The sequence below is a fragment of the Lynx canadensis genome, chromosome B3 (assembly GCF_007474595.2).
Source record: "Lynx canadensis isolate LIC74 chromosome B3, mLynCan4.pri.v2, whole genome shotgun sequence".
NCBI classification, from domain to species: domain Eukaryota; kingdom Metazoa; phylum Chordata; class Mammalia; order Carnivora; family Felidae; genus Lynx; species Lynx canadensis.
Genome location: NC_044308.2, coordinates 8,565,280 through 8,583,507, shown reverse-complemented (window position 1 = coordinate 8,583,507; position 18,228 = coordinate 8,565,280).

The window sequence follows — 18,228 nt, the reverse complement described above, 5'->3', positions numbered from 1 at the left end:
GAAAGACCTGGAAAAGTTCATTTGGAATCCTGTTGTAGAGAATCTTCTTAAAAGACAGTTTTGAACTTGATGGACAAGGAGGGACCAATAAGAGTTTTGAGGCAAGCTATTGATAACATTTTTATAAAGACGCCTTTGTCTATTGTATTGTGTTGGATGGGTTCTAGAGACAGATGGGAAACCCAGATAAGTAGTTAGTGAAACAGCCTTCATAAGAGATAATGAAGTCTCGAACTAACCTGGTCACAGTGGGAATGAAAACCAGGAGCTGCTAGAGACACCACAGCATGTACTTGAGGACTTGGCATCTGATTAATTTAGGGCTTGGAGTATCACAATAGCTGAGGTTTTGAACCTCCATGGAAAATGACGGTGGGCACTTTTGAGTCAAGGCAGAAAAATCAGGAGGTTGGGAAGCTTTGGTAAAATTAATGGGAGGAGGTATATCAAGAGAAAAGAAGATGGAAATAAGTGAAATACTAAGGATGGCTTATCCTATGATGGAATGAATGTGAGAAAGTAAAGCCAATGGAAAAACAGAGTAACCACCAGCTGAGGGACAGAGTTACAGAAGAAGAGAAGCCTAAAAAAAGAAGCAAGGTCAGTAGTGTCAGATGCCTCAGGGATTAAGGAGGACTGGGGGTACTCAGGAGAAGAGCACCGTTGGCCTTTTGAGTGGTGCTTGGCATGACTGTCATTTTCTCTGAACCCCGAAGTTCTGTCTATCGGTGCCTTTGTACACATGGCATCCAACCCAGCATCCCACCCACCGAATGTGCTCAGTGCATGTTTGCTGAATGGAGAAAGGAAAACACACGAACAGTGCTGTTTGGAAAGCTGTAGGCATGGAAACCAAGTTGTTAAAGAGGGAGTGGCTTCTGAGCAGAAGCAGGCAGTGAACACCCTCTGTCTCTCTGAATGGTTCTGAAGGGCAAGACAGAATGGAGCTCTGGACCAGTGTAGTCCTTCCACACTTGAGGCTTGTCATGTGGGCTGCTGGGTTTCTGGTTCAATAGGTCTGGGATGATGCCCCCTGAATTTTCATTCCAAGTTCCTAGATGCTGCTGATGCTGCTGGTCTAGTGAAGCACTGAGCTAATGAAAAGTTCCCTGGATATTCAGTTAGACAACCTAGATGGAATCCCAACCCTTTCTCTTATTTGCTGTCTGACTTCAGGCATCTCTCTGTCTTATCTCCTTGTATGCAAGACAAGGGTCTTATCTATACCCAGGGGTTGTGTCTACCATACAGTACATACCTAAAACACAGTGGCTGAACTCAAATTAAAAAAAAAATTAATAAGACAGGGAATGGTTGAGCTTGAAAAGGTAGCATAGAGGAGGAAAATATTTTTATTTTGCTTATTTAAGAAATGGGGAGATCTGTGCCTGTTTGGGAACAACAGATGTGGTCTGAATCAGCTGATCTCTGTGAAATAGCGTATGATTTCGGAGCTGGCTGTGTGAGCAGGATACATGAGCCTGAAGGCAAGCTTTATCATCTTCCTTGGACAGAGTTAAGCGTAGCACCCAAACCACACACATTTAGAAGGGGAAGAATAAAATGAAGCACCCTTTGAATCATACATAGATGCGAAATTTGCTTTCAATAAAAATGGAGATGAGGCTGGAGCCAGATAGCCATCAGCTTGGTCCAAGGTACAAAGGTTTAATTTTTTATGTTCGCATTTAGTCATTTTTATGATACCGGCTTCCCAGCTCATTTCTGAATAAATCCATGCTGCATTGAAACAAATGCCAAAGAAACAGAAAAACCCCTCTCAGAATTTCCCGTCCATATTTATAGTGAGTTGACAGATATTGTATTTCCTTCATTTCAGGCTCTAATCAATTCATGGCTAAAAGGGGAAAAAAAAAAAAAAGGAGAGAGAGAGAGAAAAGAAAATAGATGAACAATTTGTATGGGGCTTCTGGTCATTACCCTTCTGTTATAACTCTTATTAGCAGAACAAATTAGCATTACATTAATAAGTATAAGCAGAGAGGATGCAGTCACCAATGCAGATGCCTACTGCAGTTACAGATACATTGCTACCATTTGCTTTCTAAATCCGCCATCTTTAATTTTTCAATTTAGTACTTTGAAGATGTTAGAAGTTTCTCTTCCTCCTTCTATGTTGTCAGGATGTGGGTCATAGGGTGAGAGGAAGTGGCTCTATGTCTATGCAGCTTCTTTTATGTATAAGGAATGAACGTGCCTTGCTTGTGTGCTTTGGGCACTACGAATCCAGATCCTTTATATCCTTGTTACCCTCTTGGCTGTTGGTGGGACTGTGTCCCAAGCACTGACAAAGAAAACCAGCCTGTTCCATGATAGTATGTGGAACTCAGCTCTGATGGATCTTGTCACTGAACTACCAGGGACTTCTGAACAACACTGCCATCAACAGTGGATTAAAATGAGGATTTAGCAAAGCAATGGCTCTCTGGACTCCACCCCAGACTTAGAGGAGGGGACTTAGGGACAATGGTGCCCAGGTGAAAGAGAGGTCCACTGTGTTTCTCAAACATTAATCTGCATACGGACCACCTAGGGTTTTAGTAAGAAACCTATCTGATTTCAGAAGCTCTCACAAATGCAGATGCTGGTGGTCCATGAACCATACTTTGAGTCACCCTGAAATTCCCTTCTCTTGCCCTGGCCAGTGATGAGTTTCGGCTTCCTCAGTGTAACTCTGTCATCTGTGATAAGAGCAACCTGAGCTTTGCTTATAGAGCTCCAGAGAGCCACACAGCTTTTCTTTCAGAGCAAAAGAAAATTAATCAGTAGGATTGAAATCATACAGGGAAAACCTCTTGATTTTTTCCCCAAGATATAGAGGCAAGTGAGAGCATGAAGTAATAAGATTGTGCAGTGATAACAGTGGAGTTAGCCTGTTTATTCTAGCCCTAGTTATTAATTTTCAGGAATGGCTTTCTCATGTCACAGGTTCCTAAGAAGAAGCAAGGGGAAACCTGGATTTGGGGAGAAGAAAAGGAGTCACATTTACTGAGCACTCTTTGTGCTCTGCTTAACAAACATTTCAGGTTTTAATCTTAGCAACAGCTTTGACAGGTCGGTAATATCATATATCAAAGATAAAGGAATTCAGTGGGGCTTAGAGAGATCTGGAGAGATTCAGTAACTTGCCGAGAGCTAAGTTTTACTAGGAAGACCTAAGCCCGTGTTCCTCTATTTAGAAAAAATGCTGTTTCTGACTTCGAGACCTGTAGTTTAAGTTAAGTCCTACTAGTATCTTTTATTGATCTCTTTGTATCATTTCCCATGAGCTATGTATGGCAGCCTGAGTACCAGATTCTCCTGGAAGGATAAGCGCATGTCCCTCATGAGATGATGGAATGTTTCCTGGTCTCACAGGGATCCCCAGGGAGATGTAGAAAAAGTTTGTTGGGGTGGCCAGAGGGTCCAGCGGTCTCTTCCAGAACCCCCCAGGCCCTGGATCTTTTTCTTGTCTGAGCTGCTGCCCTTCTACAGAGCTGGCTGCCTCCTTCCACTGTCCCTGCCTCCACCCCATGTCACTCCTTTTTTTGCTGAGGATTTCTGGAAACTAGCAGTCTGCCCTTGTTCCCATGGGGTTCCCTGCTCTTCTAGTGGTTTTGAATATTCATTGGGTTTTGAATTACATAGTTGCTACTCATGATTGAGGGAGGAACTTGTGTGTGCCACACCATCCATTCAAAACAATCAGATCTGGCTCCTGGAAGTCAAGATTCTTAATGTCCTTTCTCACAACCAGGGCAGACACCAAAGCTCATCATATTTGTCTGCACAAGGGCTGCCTCGACTAGCCTGTGATATTCTTTAGTTGGGGTCACCTAGAAGTAAAGGAATGTGAACAAGTATGACTTACCACTGCTTTTTATATGAATGTGTGGAATATATTAGGGGCGTCCTCCATCAGCATCATTTTGTTTTCACAGTTAATTTGCAAACAAGATTTTGCTAATGCTATTGCTGATTTCTTTCTTATCCTGTCATTGGCGGAAATTGTTTTGCTTCAAATGAACCAAGATTTGCTCACTTGCATTGTTCAATTATTAACCAATAAGTGCCTCCCAAAATCCAAAAGCCCTATGTGAAGGCAAAATGGATAAGAACTTTCTAGATTTGGTGGACAATGGGAAACTTAACAGTAGGTACACATAACCAAGTCTTCATGTGATAAGTTAAAATCTACACAGACACATGGTAGTGGAAATTGAGAGCAATAAAGACAAAGAAAATAACTTTTTTTTTTTTTTGCAAACAATATTCACTAATCCATTTATTCAAAAATTTGTATTGGATGCTTACTATAGACAGAAGCTGTTCTAAGCGTCAGGATTTTTTTTTCCAGATACATTCTTTATTATAATACAACAACTAAAAGTTTGTATTTTACTTTTTTAAAATTTATTTTGTTTAATTTTAACTTGTTTTTTTTTTTATTTACATCCAAATTAGCATATAGTGCAACAATGATTTCAGGAGTAGATTACTTAATGCCCCTTACCCATTTAGCCCATCCCCCCTCCCACAACCCCTCCCATAGCCCTCGGTTTGTTCTCCATATTTATGAGTCTCTTCTGTTTTGTCCCCCTCCCTGTTTTTATATTATTTTTGTTTCCCTTCCCTTATGTTCATCTGTTTTGTCTCTTAAAGTCCTCATATGAGTGAAGTCATATGATTTTTGTCTTTCTCTGACTGACTAATGTCACTTAGCATAATACCCTCCAGTCCCATCCACGTAGTTACAAATGGCAAGATTTCATTCTTTTTGATTGCCAAGTAATACTCCATTGTATGTATGTATGTATGTATGTATGTATGTATGTGTGTGTGCACATACACACACGCATACATACATACCAAATCTTCTTTATCCATTCATCCATCAATGGACATCTGGGCTCTTTCCATACTTTGGCTATTGTTGAAAGTGCTGCTATAAACACTGGGGTGCATGTGTCCCTTCGAAACAGCACACCTGTATCCTGTGGATAAATGTCTAGTAGTGCAATTGCTGGGTCATTGGGTAGTTCTGTTTTTAGTTTTGTGAGGAACCTCCAGACTGTTTTCCAGAGTGGCTGCACCAGTTTGCATTCCCACTAACAATGCAAAAGAGATCCTTTTTCTCCACATCCTCACCAACATCTGTTGTTGTTTGAGTTGTTAATGTTAGCCATTCTGACAGGTGTCAGGTGGTATCTCATTGTGGTTTTGACTTGTATTTCCCTGATGATGAGTGATGTTGAGCATGTTTTCATGTGTCAGTTGGCCATCTGGATGTCTTCTTTGGAGAAGTGTCTATTCAAGTCTTTTGCCCATTTCTTCACTGGATTATTTGTTTTTTGGGTGCTGAGTTTGATAAGTTCTTTATAGATTTTGGATACTAACCCTTATCTGTCATTTGCAAATGTCATTTGCAAATATCTTCTCCCATTCTGTCGATTGCCTTTTAGTTTTGCTGATTGTTTCCTTCGCTGTGCAGAAGTTTTTATTTTGATGAGGTCCCAGTAGTTTAGGTAATGAGACTATTCCAAACTTAGATAGTGGTAAGGGTTGTGTACAACTCTGAATAAACTAAAACAACTTGCTTGTACATTATAAAGGGTGAATGTTATGATAGGTGAATTATATCTCAATAGAACTGTTTAAAAAAAGAAAAAGAAGAAAAACTGCATTTTAACACCTTTGTTATTTTTTTTTTTAATTTTTTTTTTTCAACGTTTATTTATTTTTGGGACAGAGAGAGACAGAGCATGAATGGGCGAGGGGCAGAGAGAGAGGGAGACACAGAATCGGAAACAGGCTCCAGGCTCCGAGCCATCAGCCCAGAGCCCGACGCGGGGCTCGAACTCACGGACCGCGAGATCGTGACCTGGCTGAAGTCGGACGCTCAACCGACTGCGCCACCCAGGCGCCCCTGTTATTTTTTTTTTTTTAATATAAATTCTCATTAGTTAACATAGAGTGCCATATTGGTTTCAGGAGTAGAATTCAGCGATTCATCACTTACATATAACACCCAGTGCTCATCACAAGTGCCCTGTAGCCCATCTCCCACCCACCTCCCTCCGTCAAACCTGTTTGTTCTCTATCCTTAAGATTCTCCTGTGGTTTCTTTTCCGCTATCCTTGTTACCTCCCTGACCTTCCCATATATTCATCTGTTTTGTTTCTTAAATTCCACATATGAGTGAAATCATGTGGTATTTGTCTTTCTCTGTCTGACTTCTTTCGCTTAGCATAATATGCTCTAGTTCCATCCATGACGTAAATGGCAAGATTTCATTCTGTCTGATGGCTAAGTACCATTCCATTGTGTGCATGTGTGTGTGTGTGTGTGTGTATCACATCTTCTTTATCCATTCATCTGTTGATGGACATGCGGGCTCTCTCCATAGTTTGGCTCTATATAGAGAACCTATATATTAATGCTACTATAAACATTGGGGTTCATGTACCCCTTCAAATCTGTACTTTAGTATCCCTTGGGTAAATACTTACTAGTAACAATTGCTGAATTGTGGGGTAATTCTATTTTTAGTTTCTTAAGGAACCTCCGTACTGTTCTGCAGAGTGGCTGCACCAGTTTTCACTTCCACCAACAGTGCAAGAGGGTTCCCCTTTCTCTACATCCTCACCAACACCTGTTGGTTTTTTGTGTTGTTAATTTTAGCCGTTCTGACAGTGAACACCACTGGTTTAGATAAACTCACACAAACTGGCTGAAGCCAGTGTCAGTGAGAAAACCATGGGTATAAAAATGTTCAATTTCATGTACATTAAGTTGCCCTATCCTCCCCCCCTTAAATGGCACAATCATCACACGATAGTTTTCTCTAAATTATCCTCATAAGCATTGGTTTCACAAGAGATGGCATGTTCCATTTGTGTGTCTTCATGATGGTCTACAAGGGAGCCCCCTGGAGGCATGTTGAAGAGTTACCACATGCTGTATAAACTAATAAAATTGTTTTGTGAATTAGAAGAAAAACCATTTTATTAAGTTTATAATATCTTATTTAAGAGCTGTGAAGAAGAGAGAGGATATGTGCTTCTATTTAAGCCTAAAAACTCTAGAGTTTTCATTCATAACTTCATTTCTTGCCCTGTTTTTGGATGACAGGGGATATAGACTTTGTTTCTCATTTCTGAGTCATTATCAAAGGCAAAGTACTACTGCTTGAATTGTTACTCAGGTTGCCGTGGAGGTGACTTAGAGGAGAAGCAGGTAGATGGTACTGGGTGAAGGTTAATATAAGAGATCCAGCCTACTATTTGCTGTTCTCGCCAAAGCCGTCATTTAAGGACCCAGCTGTGTTTGACAGTTAACCCTGAGTTGTTGGTCAGAGAAAAGTAGCTTGGTGCTGGGTGTGAACCCAGCTTTTGTGGGGACTTCAACTGAACTTGGGGAATCCTTTTAAAAAATTTAAAAATAGCTGCTGAAGTGAATATCTGTTTAGAGTGACAAGGGATATAACAAATCACACAGGCAACAATGGCGTCAGATCTCACCAACACAAAAATAACTCATTCCAAGTATTGTATCCCCTCTCCTTCCCTCCTGCTGGTCCCAGGAGCTATAGGATGGATGTGGAATATAATAGAACCACTCCTGGCCCTGACTTATTTGTGGCATTGCTGGCTGGGTCAGCCCAGCTGGAAGTGGGGGAATTATTGGAAGGTCCTTCTACACCAGGATGATAGCAATGACTTAACTACACATGGGATTCACTATGAACCTCATAGATGGATACCACGAACCAGAAGCTAGGTGTACCTCATTCTGCAGCAACCAACACAGATGCTTATTGAAGTTGCAGATACACTGCTACCATTTGCTTGCAAAATCCAACATCTTTAACTTCTCAATTTAGTTCATTGTAGATACTAGAAATTTCTCTTTATATAGGATCCTCCTGTGTGGTCCTCCTTCTATTTCTCCTGAGTGTGATGCCCCAAATGCCATGGCATCACCTACCATACCACATAACAGGAAATGTGATGGAGGGGAATGGGAAAGTAGCAATATCAGAGAAGAGGGAGAGGCATTGTTACCTCATTGCTATTGAAATACTCGCTTATGGGTCACCTGGGTAGCTCAGTTAGTTAAGCGTCTGACTTTGCCTCAGGGTGTGATCTCAGGGTTCATGGATTCAAGCCTCGCATTGGCCTCTACAATGACCATGTAGAACCTGCTTGGGATTCTCTCTTTCTCTCCTTCTTTCTCTGCCCCTCCCCCACTTGTGCGCACGTGCGCGTGCTCTATCTCTCTATCTCAAAAATAAATAAATAAAACTTAAAAGAAGAACTACTCACGCAAATTTTATAATAATAGGGCCTGGAAGGCATCTGTTAGTAAGGGATCCTGAAGTGTCAGCTTCTTCAGCTTCATGGTAAGTATGTCTTCACTGTCCCCTTTCTTCAGAGACATTTTATAGATGTCCATTCAAATAAACCTGTTTTCCCCACTTCATCTGGGTAATTTATAGGCATAAAGAGTTTATGGGACATTTTGAAATATTCCAGTTTAATATAGAGGGAATACCGAAGAAGAGACAGCTGAGAAATTTTTCTTTAATTTGTAAATACGTATTTTCCTAGTATTCCCCCACTGAAAAAATTCTGATATTAGAAGTGCAAACTTCTTTTCCACTCATAAAGTACATTAAAAACAAAAACAAAAACAAACCCTTTGGAATATCTTCACTGCGGGAGTATATTAGATTACTGAGTCACTGTGAGTTAGAAATTTTAAATCTTATCATAGTGGCTTACTGCATCCCATGGAACCATCACTGCTATATATCTCGAAAGTCAGGAAAAGATCACATTCTTTAATATATTTAACCAAAACACCATGAAACCATCTCTGAAGACTCATAAGACACAATTAAGTTGTCTTATCCATTCAATACATATTTATTAGTGCCAATTACATGTAGGGCTCTGTGTTGGACCTAAGGTAGATTTAGAGATTTATAAGACACAGACCCTGTCCTCAAGGAGCTCATAAATTTTTTAGACAGAATAAGGCATGTACACAAGTAACTATAATAAAAATGCTTGGGAACAGGTAGATAAAAAGAACTGTAAAATTCAGAAGAGGGATAGAATCATCCAGTCACTTATTAGAAGATAGGGAGAGTTGAACAAAATGCGTCTGGTCCCTGCCCTCACAGAGTTTGTAATCTAATGAGGAAGACACGCATTAAATAACACGGTCATGAATATATCATTGTAAATTGTGATGTGTTATAAAAAATGGATTTTGAGATACAATGAAAGAGGGCCCTGATTATGACTGGAGGGCCACAAGGTCTGAGAAGGTGACATGTCAGGGAAGGCTGAGTACTGAGTGTGTGTGACTTAAGTGGATGGGCTAGAATGTTCTAGGCAGAGCGATACAGAGGTGTGAAAGTTCTAAGGCTGGAGAGAGCGTGGTGGGTTTCCAGAGCTGAAAAAGGTGAATGTGGTGAATTACAAGAGGGGTGAGTGTGACAGGAGGTCGTTCACAGAGGAAGGGCAGAAGCTGAACCCTGGAGGAACTTACAGGCATGTTAACCTTTCTGTGCTATGGGAATTCTTTGGAGATACAACAGATATTACTCTAGTATGATGTAGAGTGTGGCTTGGAAACAAGTACACGAGGTTGCTGGAGTCATCCCGGGGAGATGATGGTGACGTGGACGAGGGCAGAGGCAACGGAGGAAAGCAATCCAGTGGTGGTACAGGTAGAATTAAAAACAAAACAACAACAACAAGCACCTGGATGTGAGTTGTGTGGGGAGAGTAGAAGAGAAGAACTATTTCAGACTATTTATTTTCATATTAGAATCTTAATTCTGTGACAAGACTGTAGGCTTTCTGAGGCTGTGGACATATTTCTGCTTCATTCATGCTCCGTGCGGCATTAAGATTGTAGAAGGCGGTTAAGAAATACCGATTTGAAATGTGTTGTGCTGGGTTTCCTTAGCCTTAGCTCCTCAGGGTTCTCTCGTTCTCTTTCTCTCTGCTCTGTGTTTCCTTCCTGATCAGAACCTTGAAGGAAGAACAGGAAAAAATATCTTCACATCTTAACCATCTCTTTCACCTTAGCATGGGCTAGAGATGCCGACGGTTCCTGCTCTTTCCGTGCCCGTCCTGACAGGACCGTCAACATGGTAGCAGTTGGTAGCCCTGCAGAGATAAAGAGCTGAGGGCAGCAGTCAGTATGGATTCTGTTTTGCAGAATTACCAGACGCATGGGACTTGACGATGGCCTTATATGCATCTCGCACATTCTCATGCATACGTCACAGAAAGCGGCGTAGGGTCCAGCTCTTTTCGGGGATCTCCAGAGGAAGCGGTGCTCTGTTCTCACTGCCATCTGCATCTCCTGGCCTGTCTTGGAGTAGAAGGGCTGCAGTCCAGCTGTCATCATTTTGTTCCTCCGTCTTGTGGAGAGCAGCTCTGGGTAATGAGCTCTGAGGCCCAAGGGGCTGCTCTGGCAGGTACGTTGAACTTAGTGGAAGTATGTTCCTCCCCCTTGGAGACCCGTATCAGCCTTGCAAGGTGTTCTTCACATACCACGTCAGTGTCTAAACAATCCGAATGTGGAACTTGAATTAGGGAGAGGGTCAGGTTGGTTTGGAGAAGTGATGAGAAGCTTCTGAGAGGAAGAGCAAAATGAAAGACGAGGTAAATGCCAATTGGATCGGCCATCTTGCTGAGTCACAAAGTACCCAAAACTTAGAGGTCTAATAAAAACACCGAATGTTACCTCAGTGTTAGCGCCAGAGTCTGGGCATGGCTTCACTGGGTCGTCTGCCTCAGGGGTCTCTCCATTACATGCAGTAAATGTGCCTGCTGGTCTGTAGTCATGATCAGCTCAGCCTGGTAAGGGGACACTTCCGAGCTCACACAGCGGTGGTTGGCAGGATTCAGTTCCTCACTGGCTGTTGGCTGGAGGCTGCCTTGCATTGCTCTCCATGTGGGCCTCTTGCTGTGATGTTGCTGTTTCATCCACCTGTGTAAGAGAGAAGGCACTAGAGAGAGAAGATGCAAGGTGGGACTCATGGCTGTTTGTAACCTAATCATAGAAAAGTCATCTTACTGCCCTTGCTGTACGCTGTTCACTAGAAGCAAGTCACTAGATTTAACTCACACTCAAGAAGAGGGTATCACGCAAAGGCATGCATATAGGAGATGCAGGTCATTGAAGGTCATTGTAGAAGTCTGCCTACCCTGGTGACCTTGGATTAGATCTAGTTGCAAATATTAAAACTGTCATGGCACAGGGAGGGAAGAGAAGGAGTTTCTTTCGTTAAGTACCTGGAAGGTAATTCCATATACTTCTACATAGAAAGGACTCCAAAGTGTTACTCTGGTATTGAGCTCTGATTTAGGCTCAGATTTATGTGGTGGTCAGAGAAACAGTCTGGTGGCCAAAAGTGGTTTCTCATTGATTCAAGTTATTTACTACTGTTTCTCAAATATCATGGAGTACACACATCTACAGAACACCATCTCTCCTGAAAATCCCATTTTATGCCCCCACCCACTTAACTCATCCACTATACATATGGTTGCTCGAGAATTGCTATCTTTCTGTCTTCCCCCAAACAACTTCCCCAGTCTCTTGTTCTTTCTTTTCTCCCAGTTCTAGATTACAAAAGTCCAGAGAGGGAAACCTGGTGCAGCCCAGAAATGGTCCAACAATCGCTGAACCCTCTGTGGAGAGTGGAACAAACAGTTGTCTTTCGCAGGCAGGGGAGGGGAAAAGCTGGAAGCCCACATATACTATTATTTCTCATCACATAACATTCATTTGGGTGCAGGTTTTATCTCTCTAACCAGATTGCAAGCTCCTTGAAAGCATACTCTTATCTTCTGCTTTCTCATATTCCTCTGTAGCAAGCACTGGGCTGAGATGGGATGGGCGGGTGCATCTGTGCTGGGCTGTGACATTTTTTTCCATCGGACTGAGTGATTAAAAGAGATAAGGTAACTGAAAGTGCTATGTAAATTGTCACACTCTATATACATGTCACTGTAGTTATTGTTACTATCATCACCGGCCTCCTCCTCCTCCTCTAGCACATCTTTTAGGCACTATCTGAAAAATAAGCCCTTTCCTGGATAGATGCTCTGTTGAGACGATTAGAATTTAAGCTCAGCAAAAGAAACGAATCCCTCCCAAAGATACACGGATGCATCCATCTTTTGCTTTAAAATTCAGGACTATAACTAGCATAGAATGGTGATATCATGTATTTTGTCATTCATGTTTCCTAATATATATTTTTTTCTGATTATGAAAGCAATCAAGTTTACTGTATAGAATTTAGACATAAAATGAGAACACAACATAGAGTCAACCACTGTTAACATTTCAGAATATGTATATGTATTTATATACTCACATATATGTAATATATATACATGCTCACCTATGTGTGTGCATAATTATTTATATAGATTTCATGACTTGCTGAATTAGTCTATCATAAGCAATATACTGTATTATTAAATACACTTGAAAATATTATTTTATTGGTGACATAATATTCCATTCAAATATAAGTAATTACATGTTTCACTGGTTTTCTTACTTTTTTGGAGATTTCAGTTTCTACCTCTTTCCTACTCATGAATAATGTTCCTTTAATATTTAACAAGAAACTGTTGTCTACAATTGTAGTTGTTTCCTTTGGAGTCTGAAGAGTTGAATTACTAGGTCAATGTTATAACCTTTTAAGATATTTTTGTAAATCTGGCAAAGCATACTTCTGGAAAGATTGCCAGGTTGCATTCTTCCAGGAGCCTAGAATATGGCCTCTCTTTTCACCCTCAAATGCATCAAATAACATCATTTTTTAAATTTCTGCTGATTTGATAGAAATATACTTGTGGGGCACCTGCGTGGCTCAGTTGGTTAAGGATCTGACTTGATTTCAGCTCAGGTCATGATCTCACGGCTCTCTCTCTCCACAAGTCTCTCTCAAAACAAATAAATAAACTTAAAAAATGTACTTGCATTTTGTTTTAATTGCATTTTTTAATTATTGAGGTTGATTTTTTTTCACCATCTGATTTTTAGCCATTTGTGTTTATTTTTCTGTGAATGGTTTGTTCATGACTTTTGCTCATTTGACTTTGAATAGGTCTCAATGTTTTCCTTCTTAACTGATAAAGCCTCTTTAATAGCTTATTTTAAACTTTGGGGAATCATATTACAATCATCTTTCAAGCTGTTTGCTTTTAAGATTTTGTATATGATGTTTTTGGGATCTAAAGAAATTAATTCCTGCTGTAGAGCTAGCGTACCATATTCAACTATTTTTGCAAAATTATTAAGCAGTGTCATTTATTTTTGTTTTAAAATATTTCTTATGCACATAAGAAGGTATAAAGTATATGCACAAAGAATGTGTAAAATATATGTGTACTGCGTAAAGAATGATGGTAAAATGAACACTCTCCTTTCCACCACTCAATTTAAGAAAAGGAAGCAAGCTGGGGTACCTGGGTGGCTCAGTTGGTTAAGCGTCCCACTTCAGCTCAGGTCATGATCTCACGGCTCATGGGTTCGAACCCTGCGTCAGGCTTTGTGCTGACAGCTCAGAGCCTGGAGCCTGCTTCAGATTCTGTGTGTCCCTCTCTCTCTGCTCCTCTCTCTCTCTCTCAAAAAAAAAAAAAAAATCAGCATTAAAAAATTAAAATATAAGAAAAGGAAGCAGGCCAATACCTGCCCTCTCACCATGTGACCTACCTAATCACACTATACCTCAGTCCCCAAGGGAACCGCTCTCCTGACTTGTGGGAATCATTTTCTTCCTCTTTGTAACTTTGCAAATATGTGTGTGTTCCTGATCAATACACTGGTTTTTATTTCTCATATCTGAACCTTATATAAACGTAACCACACTGTTTTTTTTTTTTTTTCTGTCATTCACTCCCTTCATTCAAAAATATGTAGTTCTAAATTGCTCCCGGTGATGCATGCCACTATGATTTTTGTTCTCTGCGGTATAGTGAATATGCCACTGTTTATCTATTCATTATACTCTTAATGGATCTTTGAATTGTTTTCCAGGGTTTTGTTGTGGTTGTTTCACAATTACAGACAATATTGCTTTGAACAATCTTGCACATGACATGTCTCCTGTTGCAAATTTGCCCAAACATCTCTAGGGACTCTAACGAGGAGCCTAACTGTTGAGTTATGAATATGTTCACTTGCGCTGGATAAACCCCAAAGTATATCCCTAAGGAGTTATCCTAGCTTTCTTTTCCCTCAGCTGTGGAAGAAGTACCCACTACTTTTCTTGGACCACACTTAGGATTTCTGACTTTTGAAGTTTGACTTCCAGTGTAGATATGAAATATGTGATTCTAAGTATAATGTTGCTCATTACTAAATGGGCTAAAGCACATTCCACATGTTTAGGGGACTATTCATGTTTTGTTTTCTGAGAAATGTTCAAATCTTTTCTCATTTGTCTTTTTCTAATTGAATCATGGATACTATTTTTATGTTAATTAACCTATTTTTAGGTTAATTTTTTGTCATTGTAAGTGTTGCAAATGTATGCTTCTTATTTATGGCTTGACTTTTCACTCTACGATGTATTTTGATTGATAAAATGAAGTTCTTGATTTTACATAGATGGGTGTGTCAATCTTTGCCTGTATGAGCTCTTCTTTGTGTGACTTTTAAAAGTCCTTCGTTACCTTCTGAAGGGAAAAGCTCTATTTCCTCGACACACTGGATACTACACTTTGATATCAGATGTGTGGGTGTTTTCCCCACACTGACCAACTCTCTGGCACCAGCTGAGTGTCCTATAATTCAGTTAAATTCTGAACTATCTACCTGGAGTTAACATCAGACCCCACCGGTTAAGGGCTCAGTCCCACAAAACCTCTCCCACATCAGATGCCAATCATGTTTGGACCTCCAGTATTTCTGACTGACTGGACATAAATCAGTGGTTCTCACAACCCCTTCTCCTTGCTAATTTGTTGTGATGGCTCACAGAACTCAGGGAAATACTTACTACATCTACTGGTTTGTCAAATAATAAAGCATATGATAAGAGATACAAATGAACAGCCAGATGAAGAGGTACCTAGAGCAAGGTCCAGAAGCGTCCTGCCCCCATTGAGTTGGGGTGTGTCATCATCTGGGCATGTAGATGTGTTGTTCACCACTTAACTAAGAGATGTAACCAGAATTCAGTTTTTGTCTTTTAAATTATTGTGGTATTATTTCTGAACACTGTACTTATTGTCAGGAAATATTATATTAATGTATTGCTAAAATTAAACCACCTTTATAGTCCCTAGCATAAATCTTATGTAGCCATAGCGAATTATTCTTAGCATCATATTGAATTCTATTTGCTCATATTCTATGTAGGATTTTGTGTTCTACATTAGCAATTCCCTTTTGTTTTCTTCATTCAGTTTGATAATTATGAGTGTACTACCTTCACCAGAAGTGTTGAGTGGTTACCATCTTTTTGCCTGTGCTCTAGGAACATGACTTGACTTTTTATATTACAACAGGGAAACTAACTCATGCTGTTTTTATTTTATTTTTTTTTTAAAACATGTGTTCATGTACTTATCTATCAGGATGGTACAGAAGTTGGGCGTGTTATGAGGATGCTTGATTCAGTGATCCTCTGACACCAGTAACTTGGTTCCTTTTCACATCTCCATTCTGCCTATTGGGATGGCAGACTTTTCAGGCCGGCTCCCTGCCCAGGGGCAACATGGCTGCATCAATTTTGGGTATCACAGTTTCACAGTACATCCTTCAAAAGGAGAAAGAGGGCTGGCTTCTATAATGTCTCATTAGATGGAGGTATCTTCTTTTGAGAAGTCAACAGAAAATCTGCTCGTATGTTTCATTGTGTTGAATTGAGTCATCTGTACTTTCTGGCCGTAGAAATGCCATGAATTGATGGGCTTATGGATGGGTCACTGATCCAATTATGATAATAAAGGAATTATTGCCTCAATTTATTAAAACAACTGGAGCCCCAGCCTAGAAATACTGGTGGGGATGCTTCCCAGGACTTTTGACAGTGAGGGAAGGATGGATAGGATGTTGGAGAAATAACCTCAGTGTTCACTAAAATGAGTCCTTTAATAATTGAAGGCATCTACCTTTAAAACCATTTAGGCTTCCAGTATGTTTTGGATGTATTTTTCCTGTTTTTCTGTTTATTGATCTATTTAGGTTTCCCATGACTTAGGAGTTTATTTTGTAATTTAAATCTGTTCTGAGGGTATCATCCATTATGTCCTGATTTTATTTTTTTTTAAATTTTTTTTTTCAACGTTTATTTATTTTTGGGACAGAGAGAGACAGAGCATGAACGGGGGAGGGGCAGAGAGAGAGGGAGACACAGAATCGGAAACAGGCTCCAGGCTCTGAGCTATCAGCCCAGAGCCCGACGCGGGGCTCGAACTCACGGACCGCGAGATCGTGACCTGGCTGAAGTCGGACGCTTAACCGACTGCGCCACCCAGGCGCCCCTATGTCCTGATTTTAAATATGTTAGCCTACATTTTGTATGGTGTTCTTATATTTTTAATTTCTTATGTGTCCCTGTATCTATTACCATATCCTTGATTTTCTTTGTGAATAATAATAATAGTATTGAGAGCTTACTTTGGGTTAGGTACTGTGAAAAGAGCTTTACATATCTTATTTCTACTTCATCTCTTTTGTTAATTAGATTTATAAGACTTACAATTTTTGGTTTTTACCTTTTTTTGAGAATAAGTTCTTTGATTACTTATATCTGCTAGTTCTCACATTTTTCAACAATTAATTTTTGCTGTATTGTATCATTTCCTCCTATTTTCCTTGAGGCTGATTTTCTATTCTTTTTCTAAATTATTGATAATTAAAAGATTATTATTTAATAACAAAGTATTAAGGACTGAATTTGTGTATGCTCATATTTATTATGCAGATTTATAATATTCACATTTAAGATAGTTTCTAAATAGTTTATTAGTAATTATGTTTTTAGTCTTTGACTCGGTAGGCTCCTAGAATAGCACCTTTCAACTTCTATGATTAGGGCTTTATAAAGTTATTTTTCAAATTTCTACCCTTGCCAAATCTTAAACAAATAATATTGGTCTACACAATGTCTAATTTGGGGAACTCACTGCAAGTTTGTGTCCCAATAAACATATTTTTAAAAGACTATTCCTTTCAGGCTTAAAAAATAATTTTTTAGTTTGTGCTATATACAATTTGACATATGTCTCTTTATATACTTTTGTTAATTATGTCCAATCATTGATATCCATATATATTTTTGACTACTTTATCCATTATACAGTGAAAGGAAGGAATTAAAGCAACTCCAGTTATATTTCTTTCAGTCTTAATTTTATTTTGACAAATAATCACTTCATTAAATAATTTATTTCCTAAATAATATATGAACACACATTTACATTATTAGCACCCAGCTCCAGAATTAGAATATTGATAGTTCAGCTTCATGGTTCCTTCCAGTCACTAAGCCCTATACATCACTGAGATTCTTAATTCTAACAGCAGAAATAAGTTCTGTGTGTTTTGTAATGTCTCATGTCTGGCATCTTTCACTCATCCCTGTATTTGTGAGATTTGTTCATATGTTTTGTGTGGAATATTTTATAAAACAATTGGCTTGAATACTAAGAAAATAAAATCCATATCACAAGACATCAGAAAAGCAAGCAAGCAAACTAAAAACTAAAGGATTATTCTAGATTAAAGGAGAATAGTAAGCTACGGCAACCAAATGTATGATTGAATTGGATAAATTTGAATACGAACCATGTATTAGTTAATATCATTTTATCAGTGTTAAGCTTTTTGAGTGTGAAATGGTCTTGTTATATAGAAGAATGTCTATTTATTCTTCAGAGATGGCATGATAATATATTTAGGAGCTAAATACAAATACTATAGGGTCTGCAAGGTCTAACTTTAAAATAGTTCAGTAAAAGTAATATATACACACACACGTGTACGTGTGTGTGTGTGTGTGTGTGTGTGTGTGTGTGTGTAGAAATATAGCAAGGAAATGTGGTGGATGTATTGGTGTACCCTATATTATTCTTTCAATGTTTCTGTGAAACTAAAAAAAGTAAAAAAAGAAAAAAAAGCATGCACTGTGATTTAATTCTAACTTTTGGAATCTGAGAAATAGATCTCCTGTTA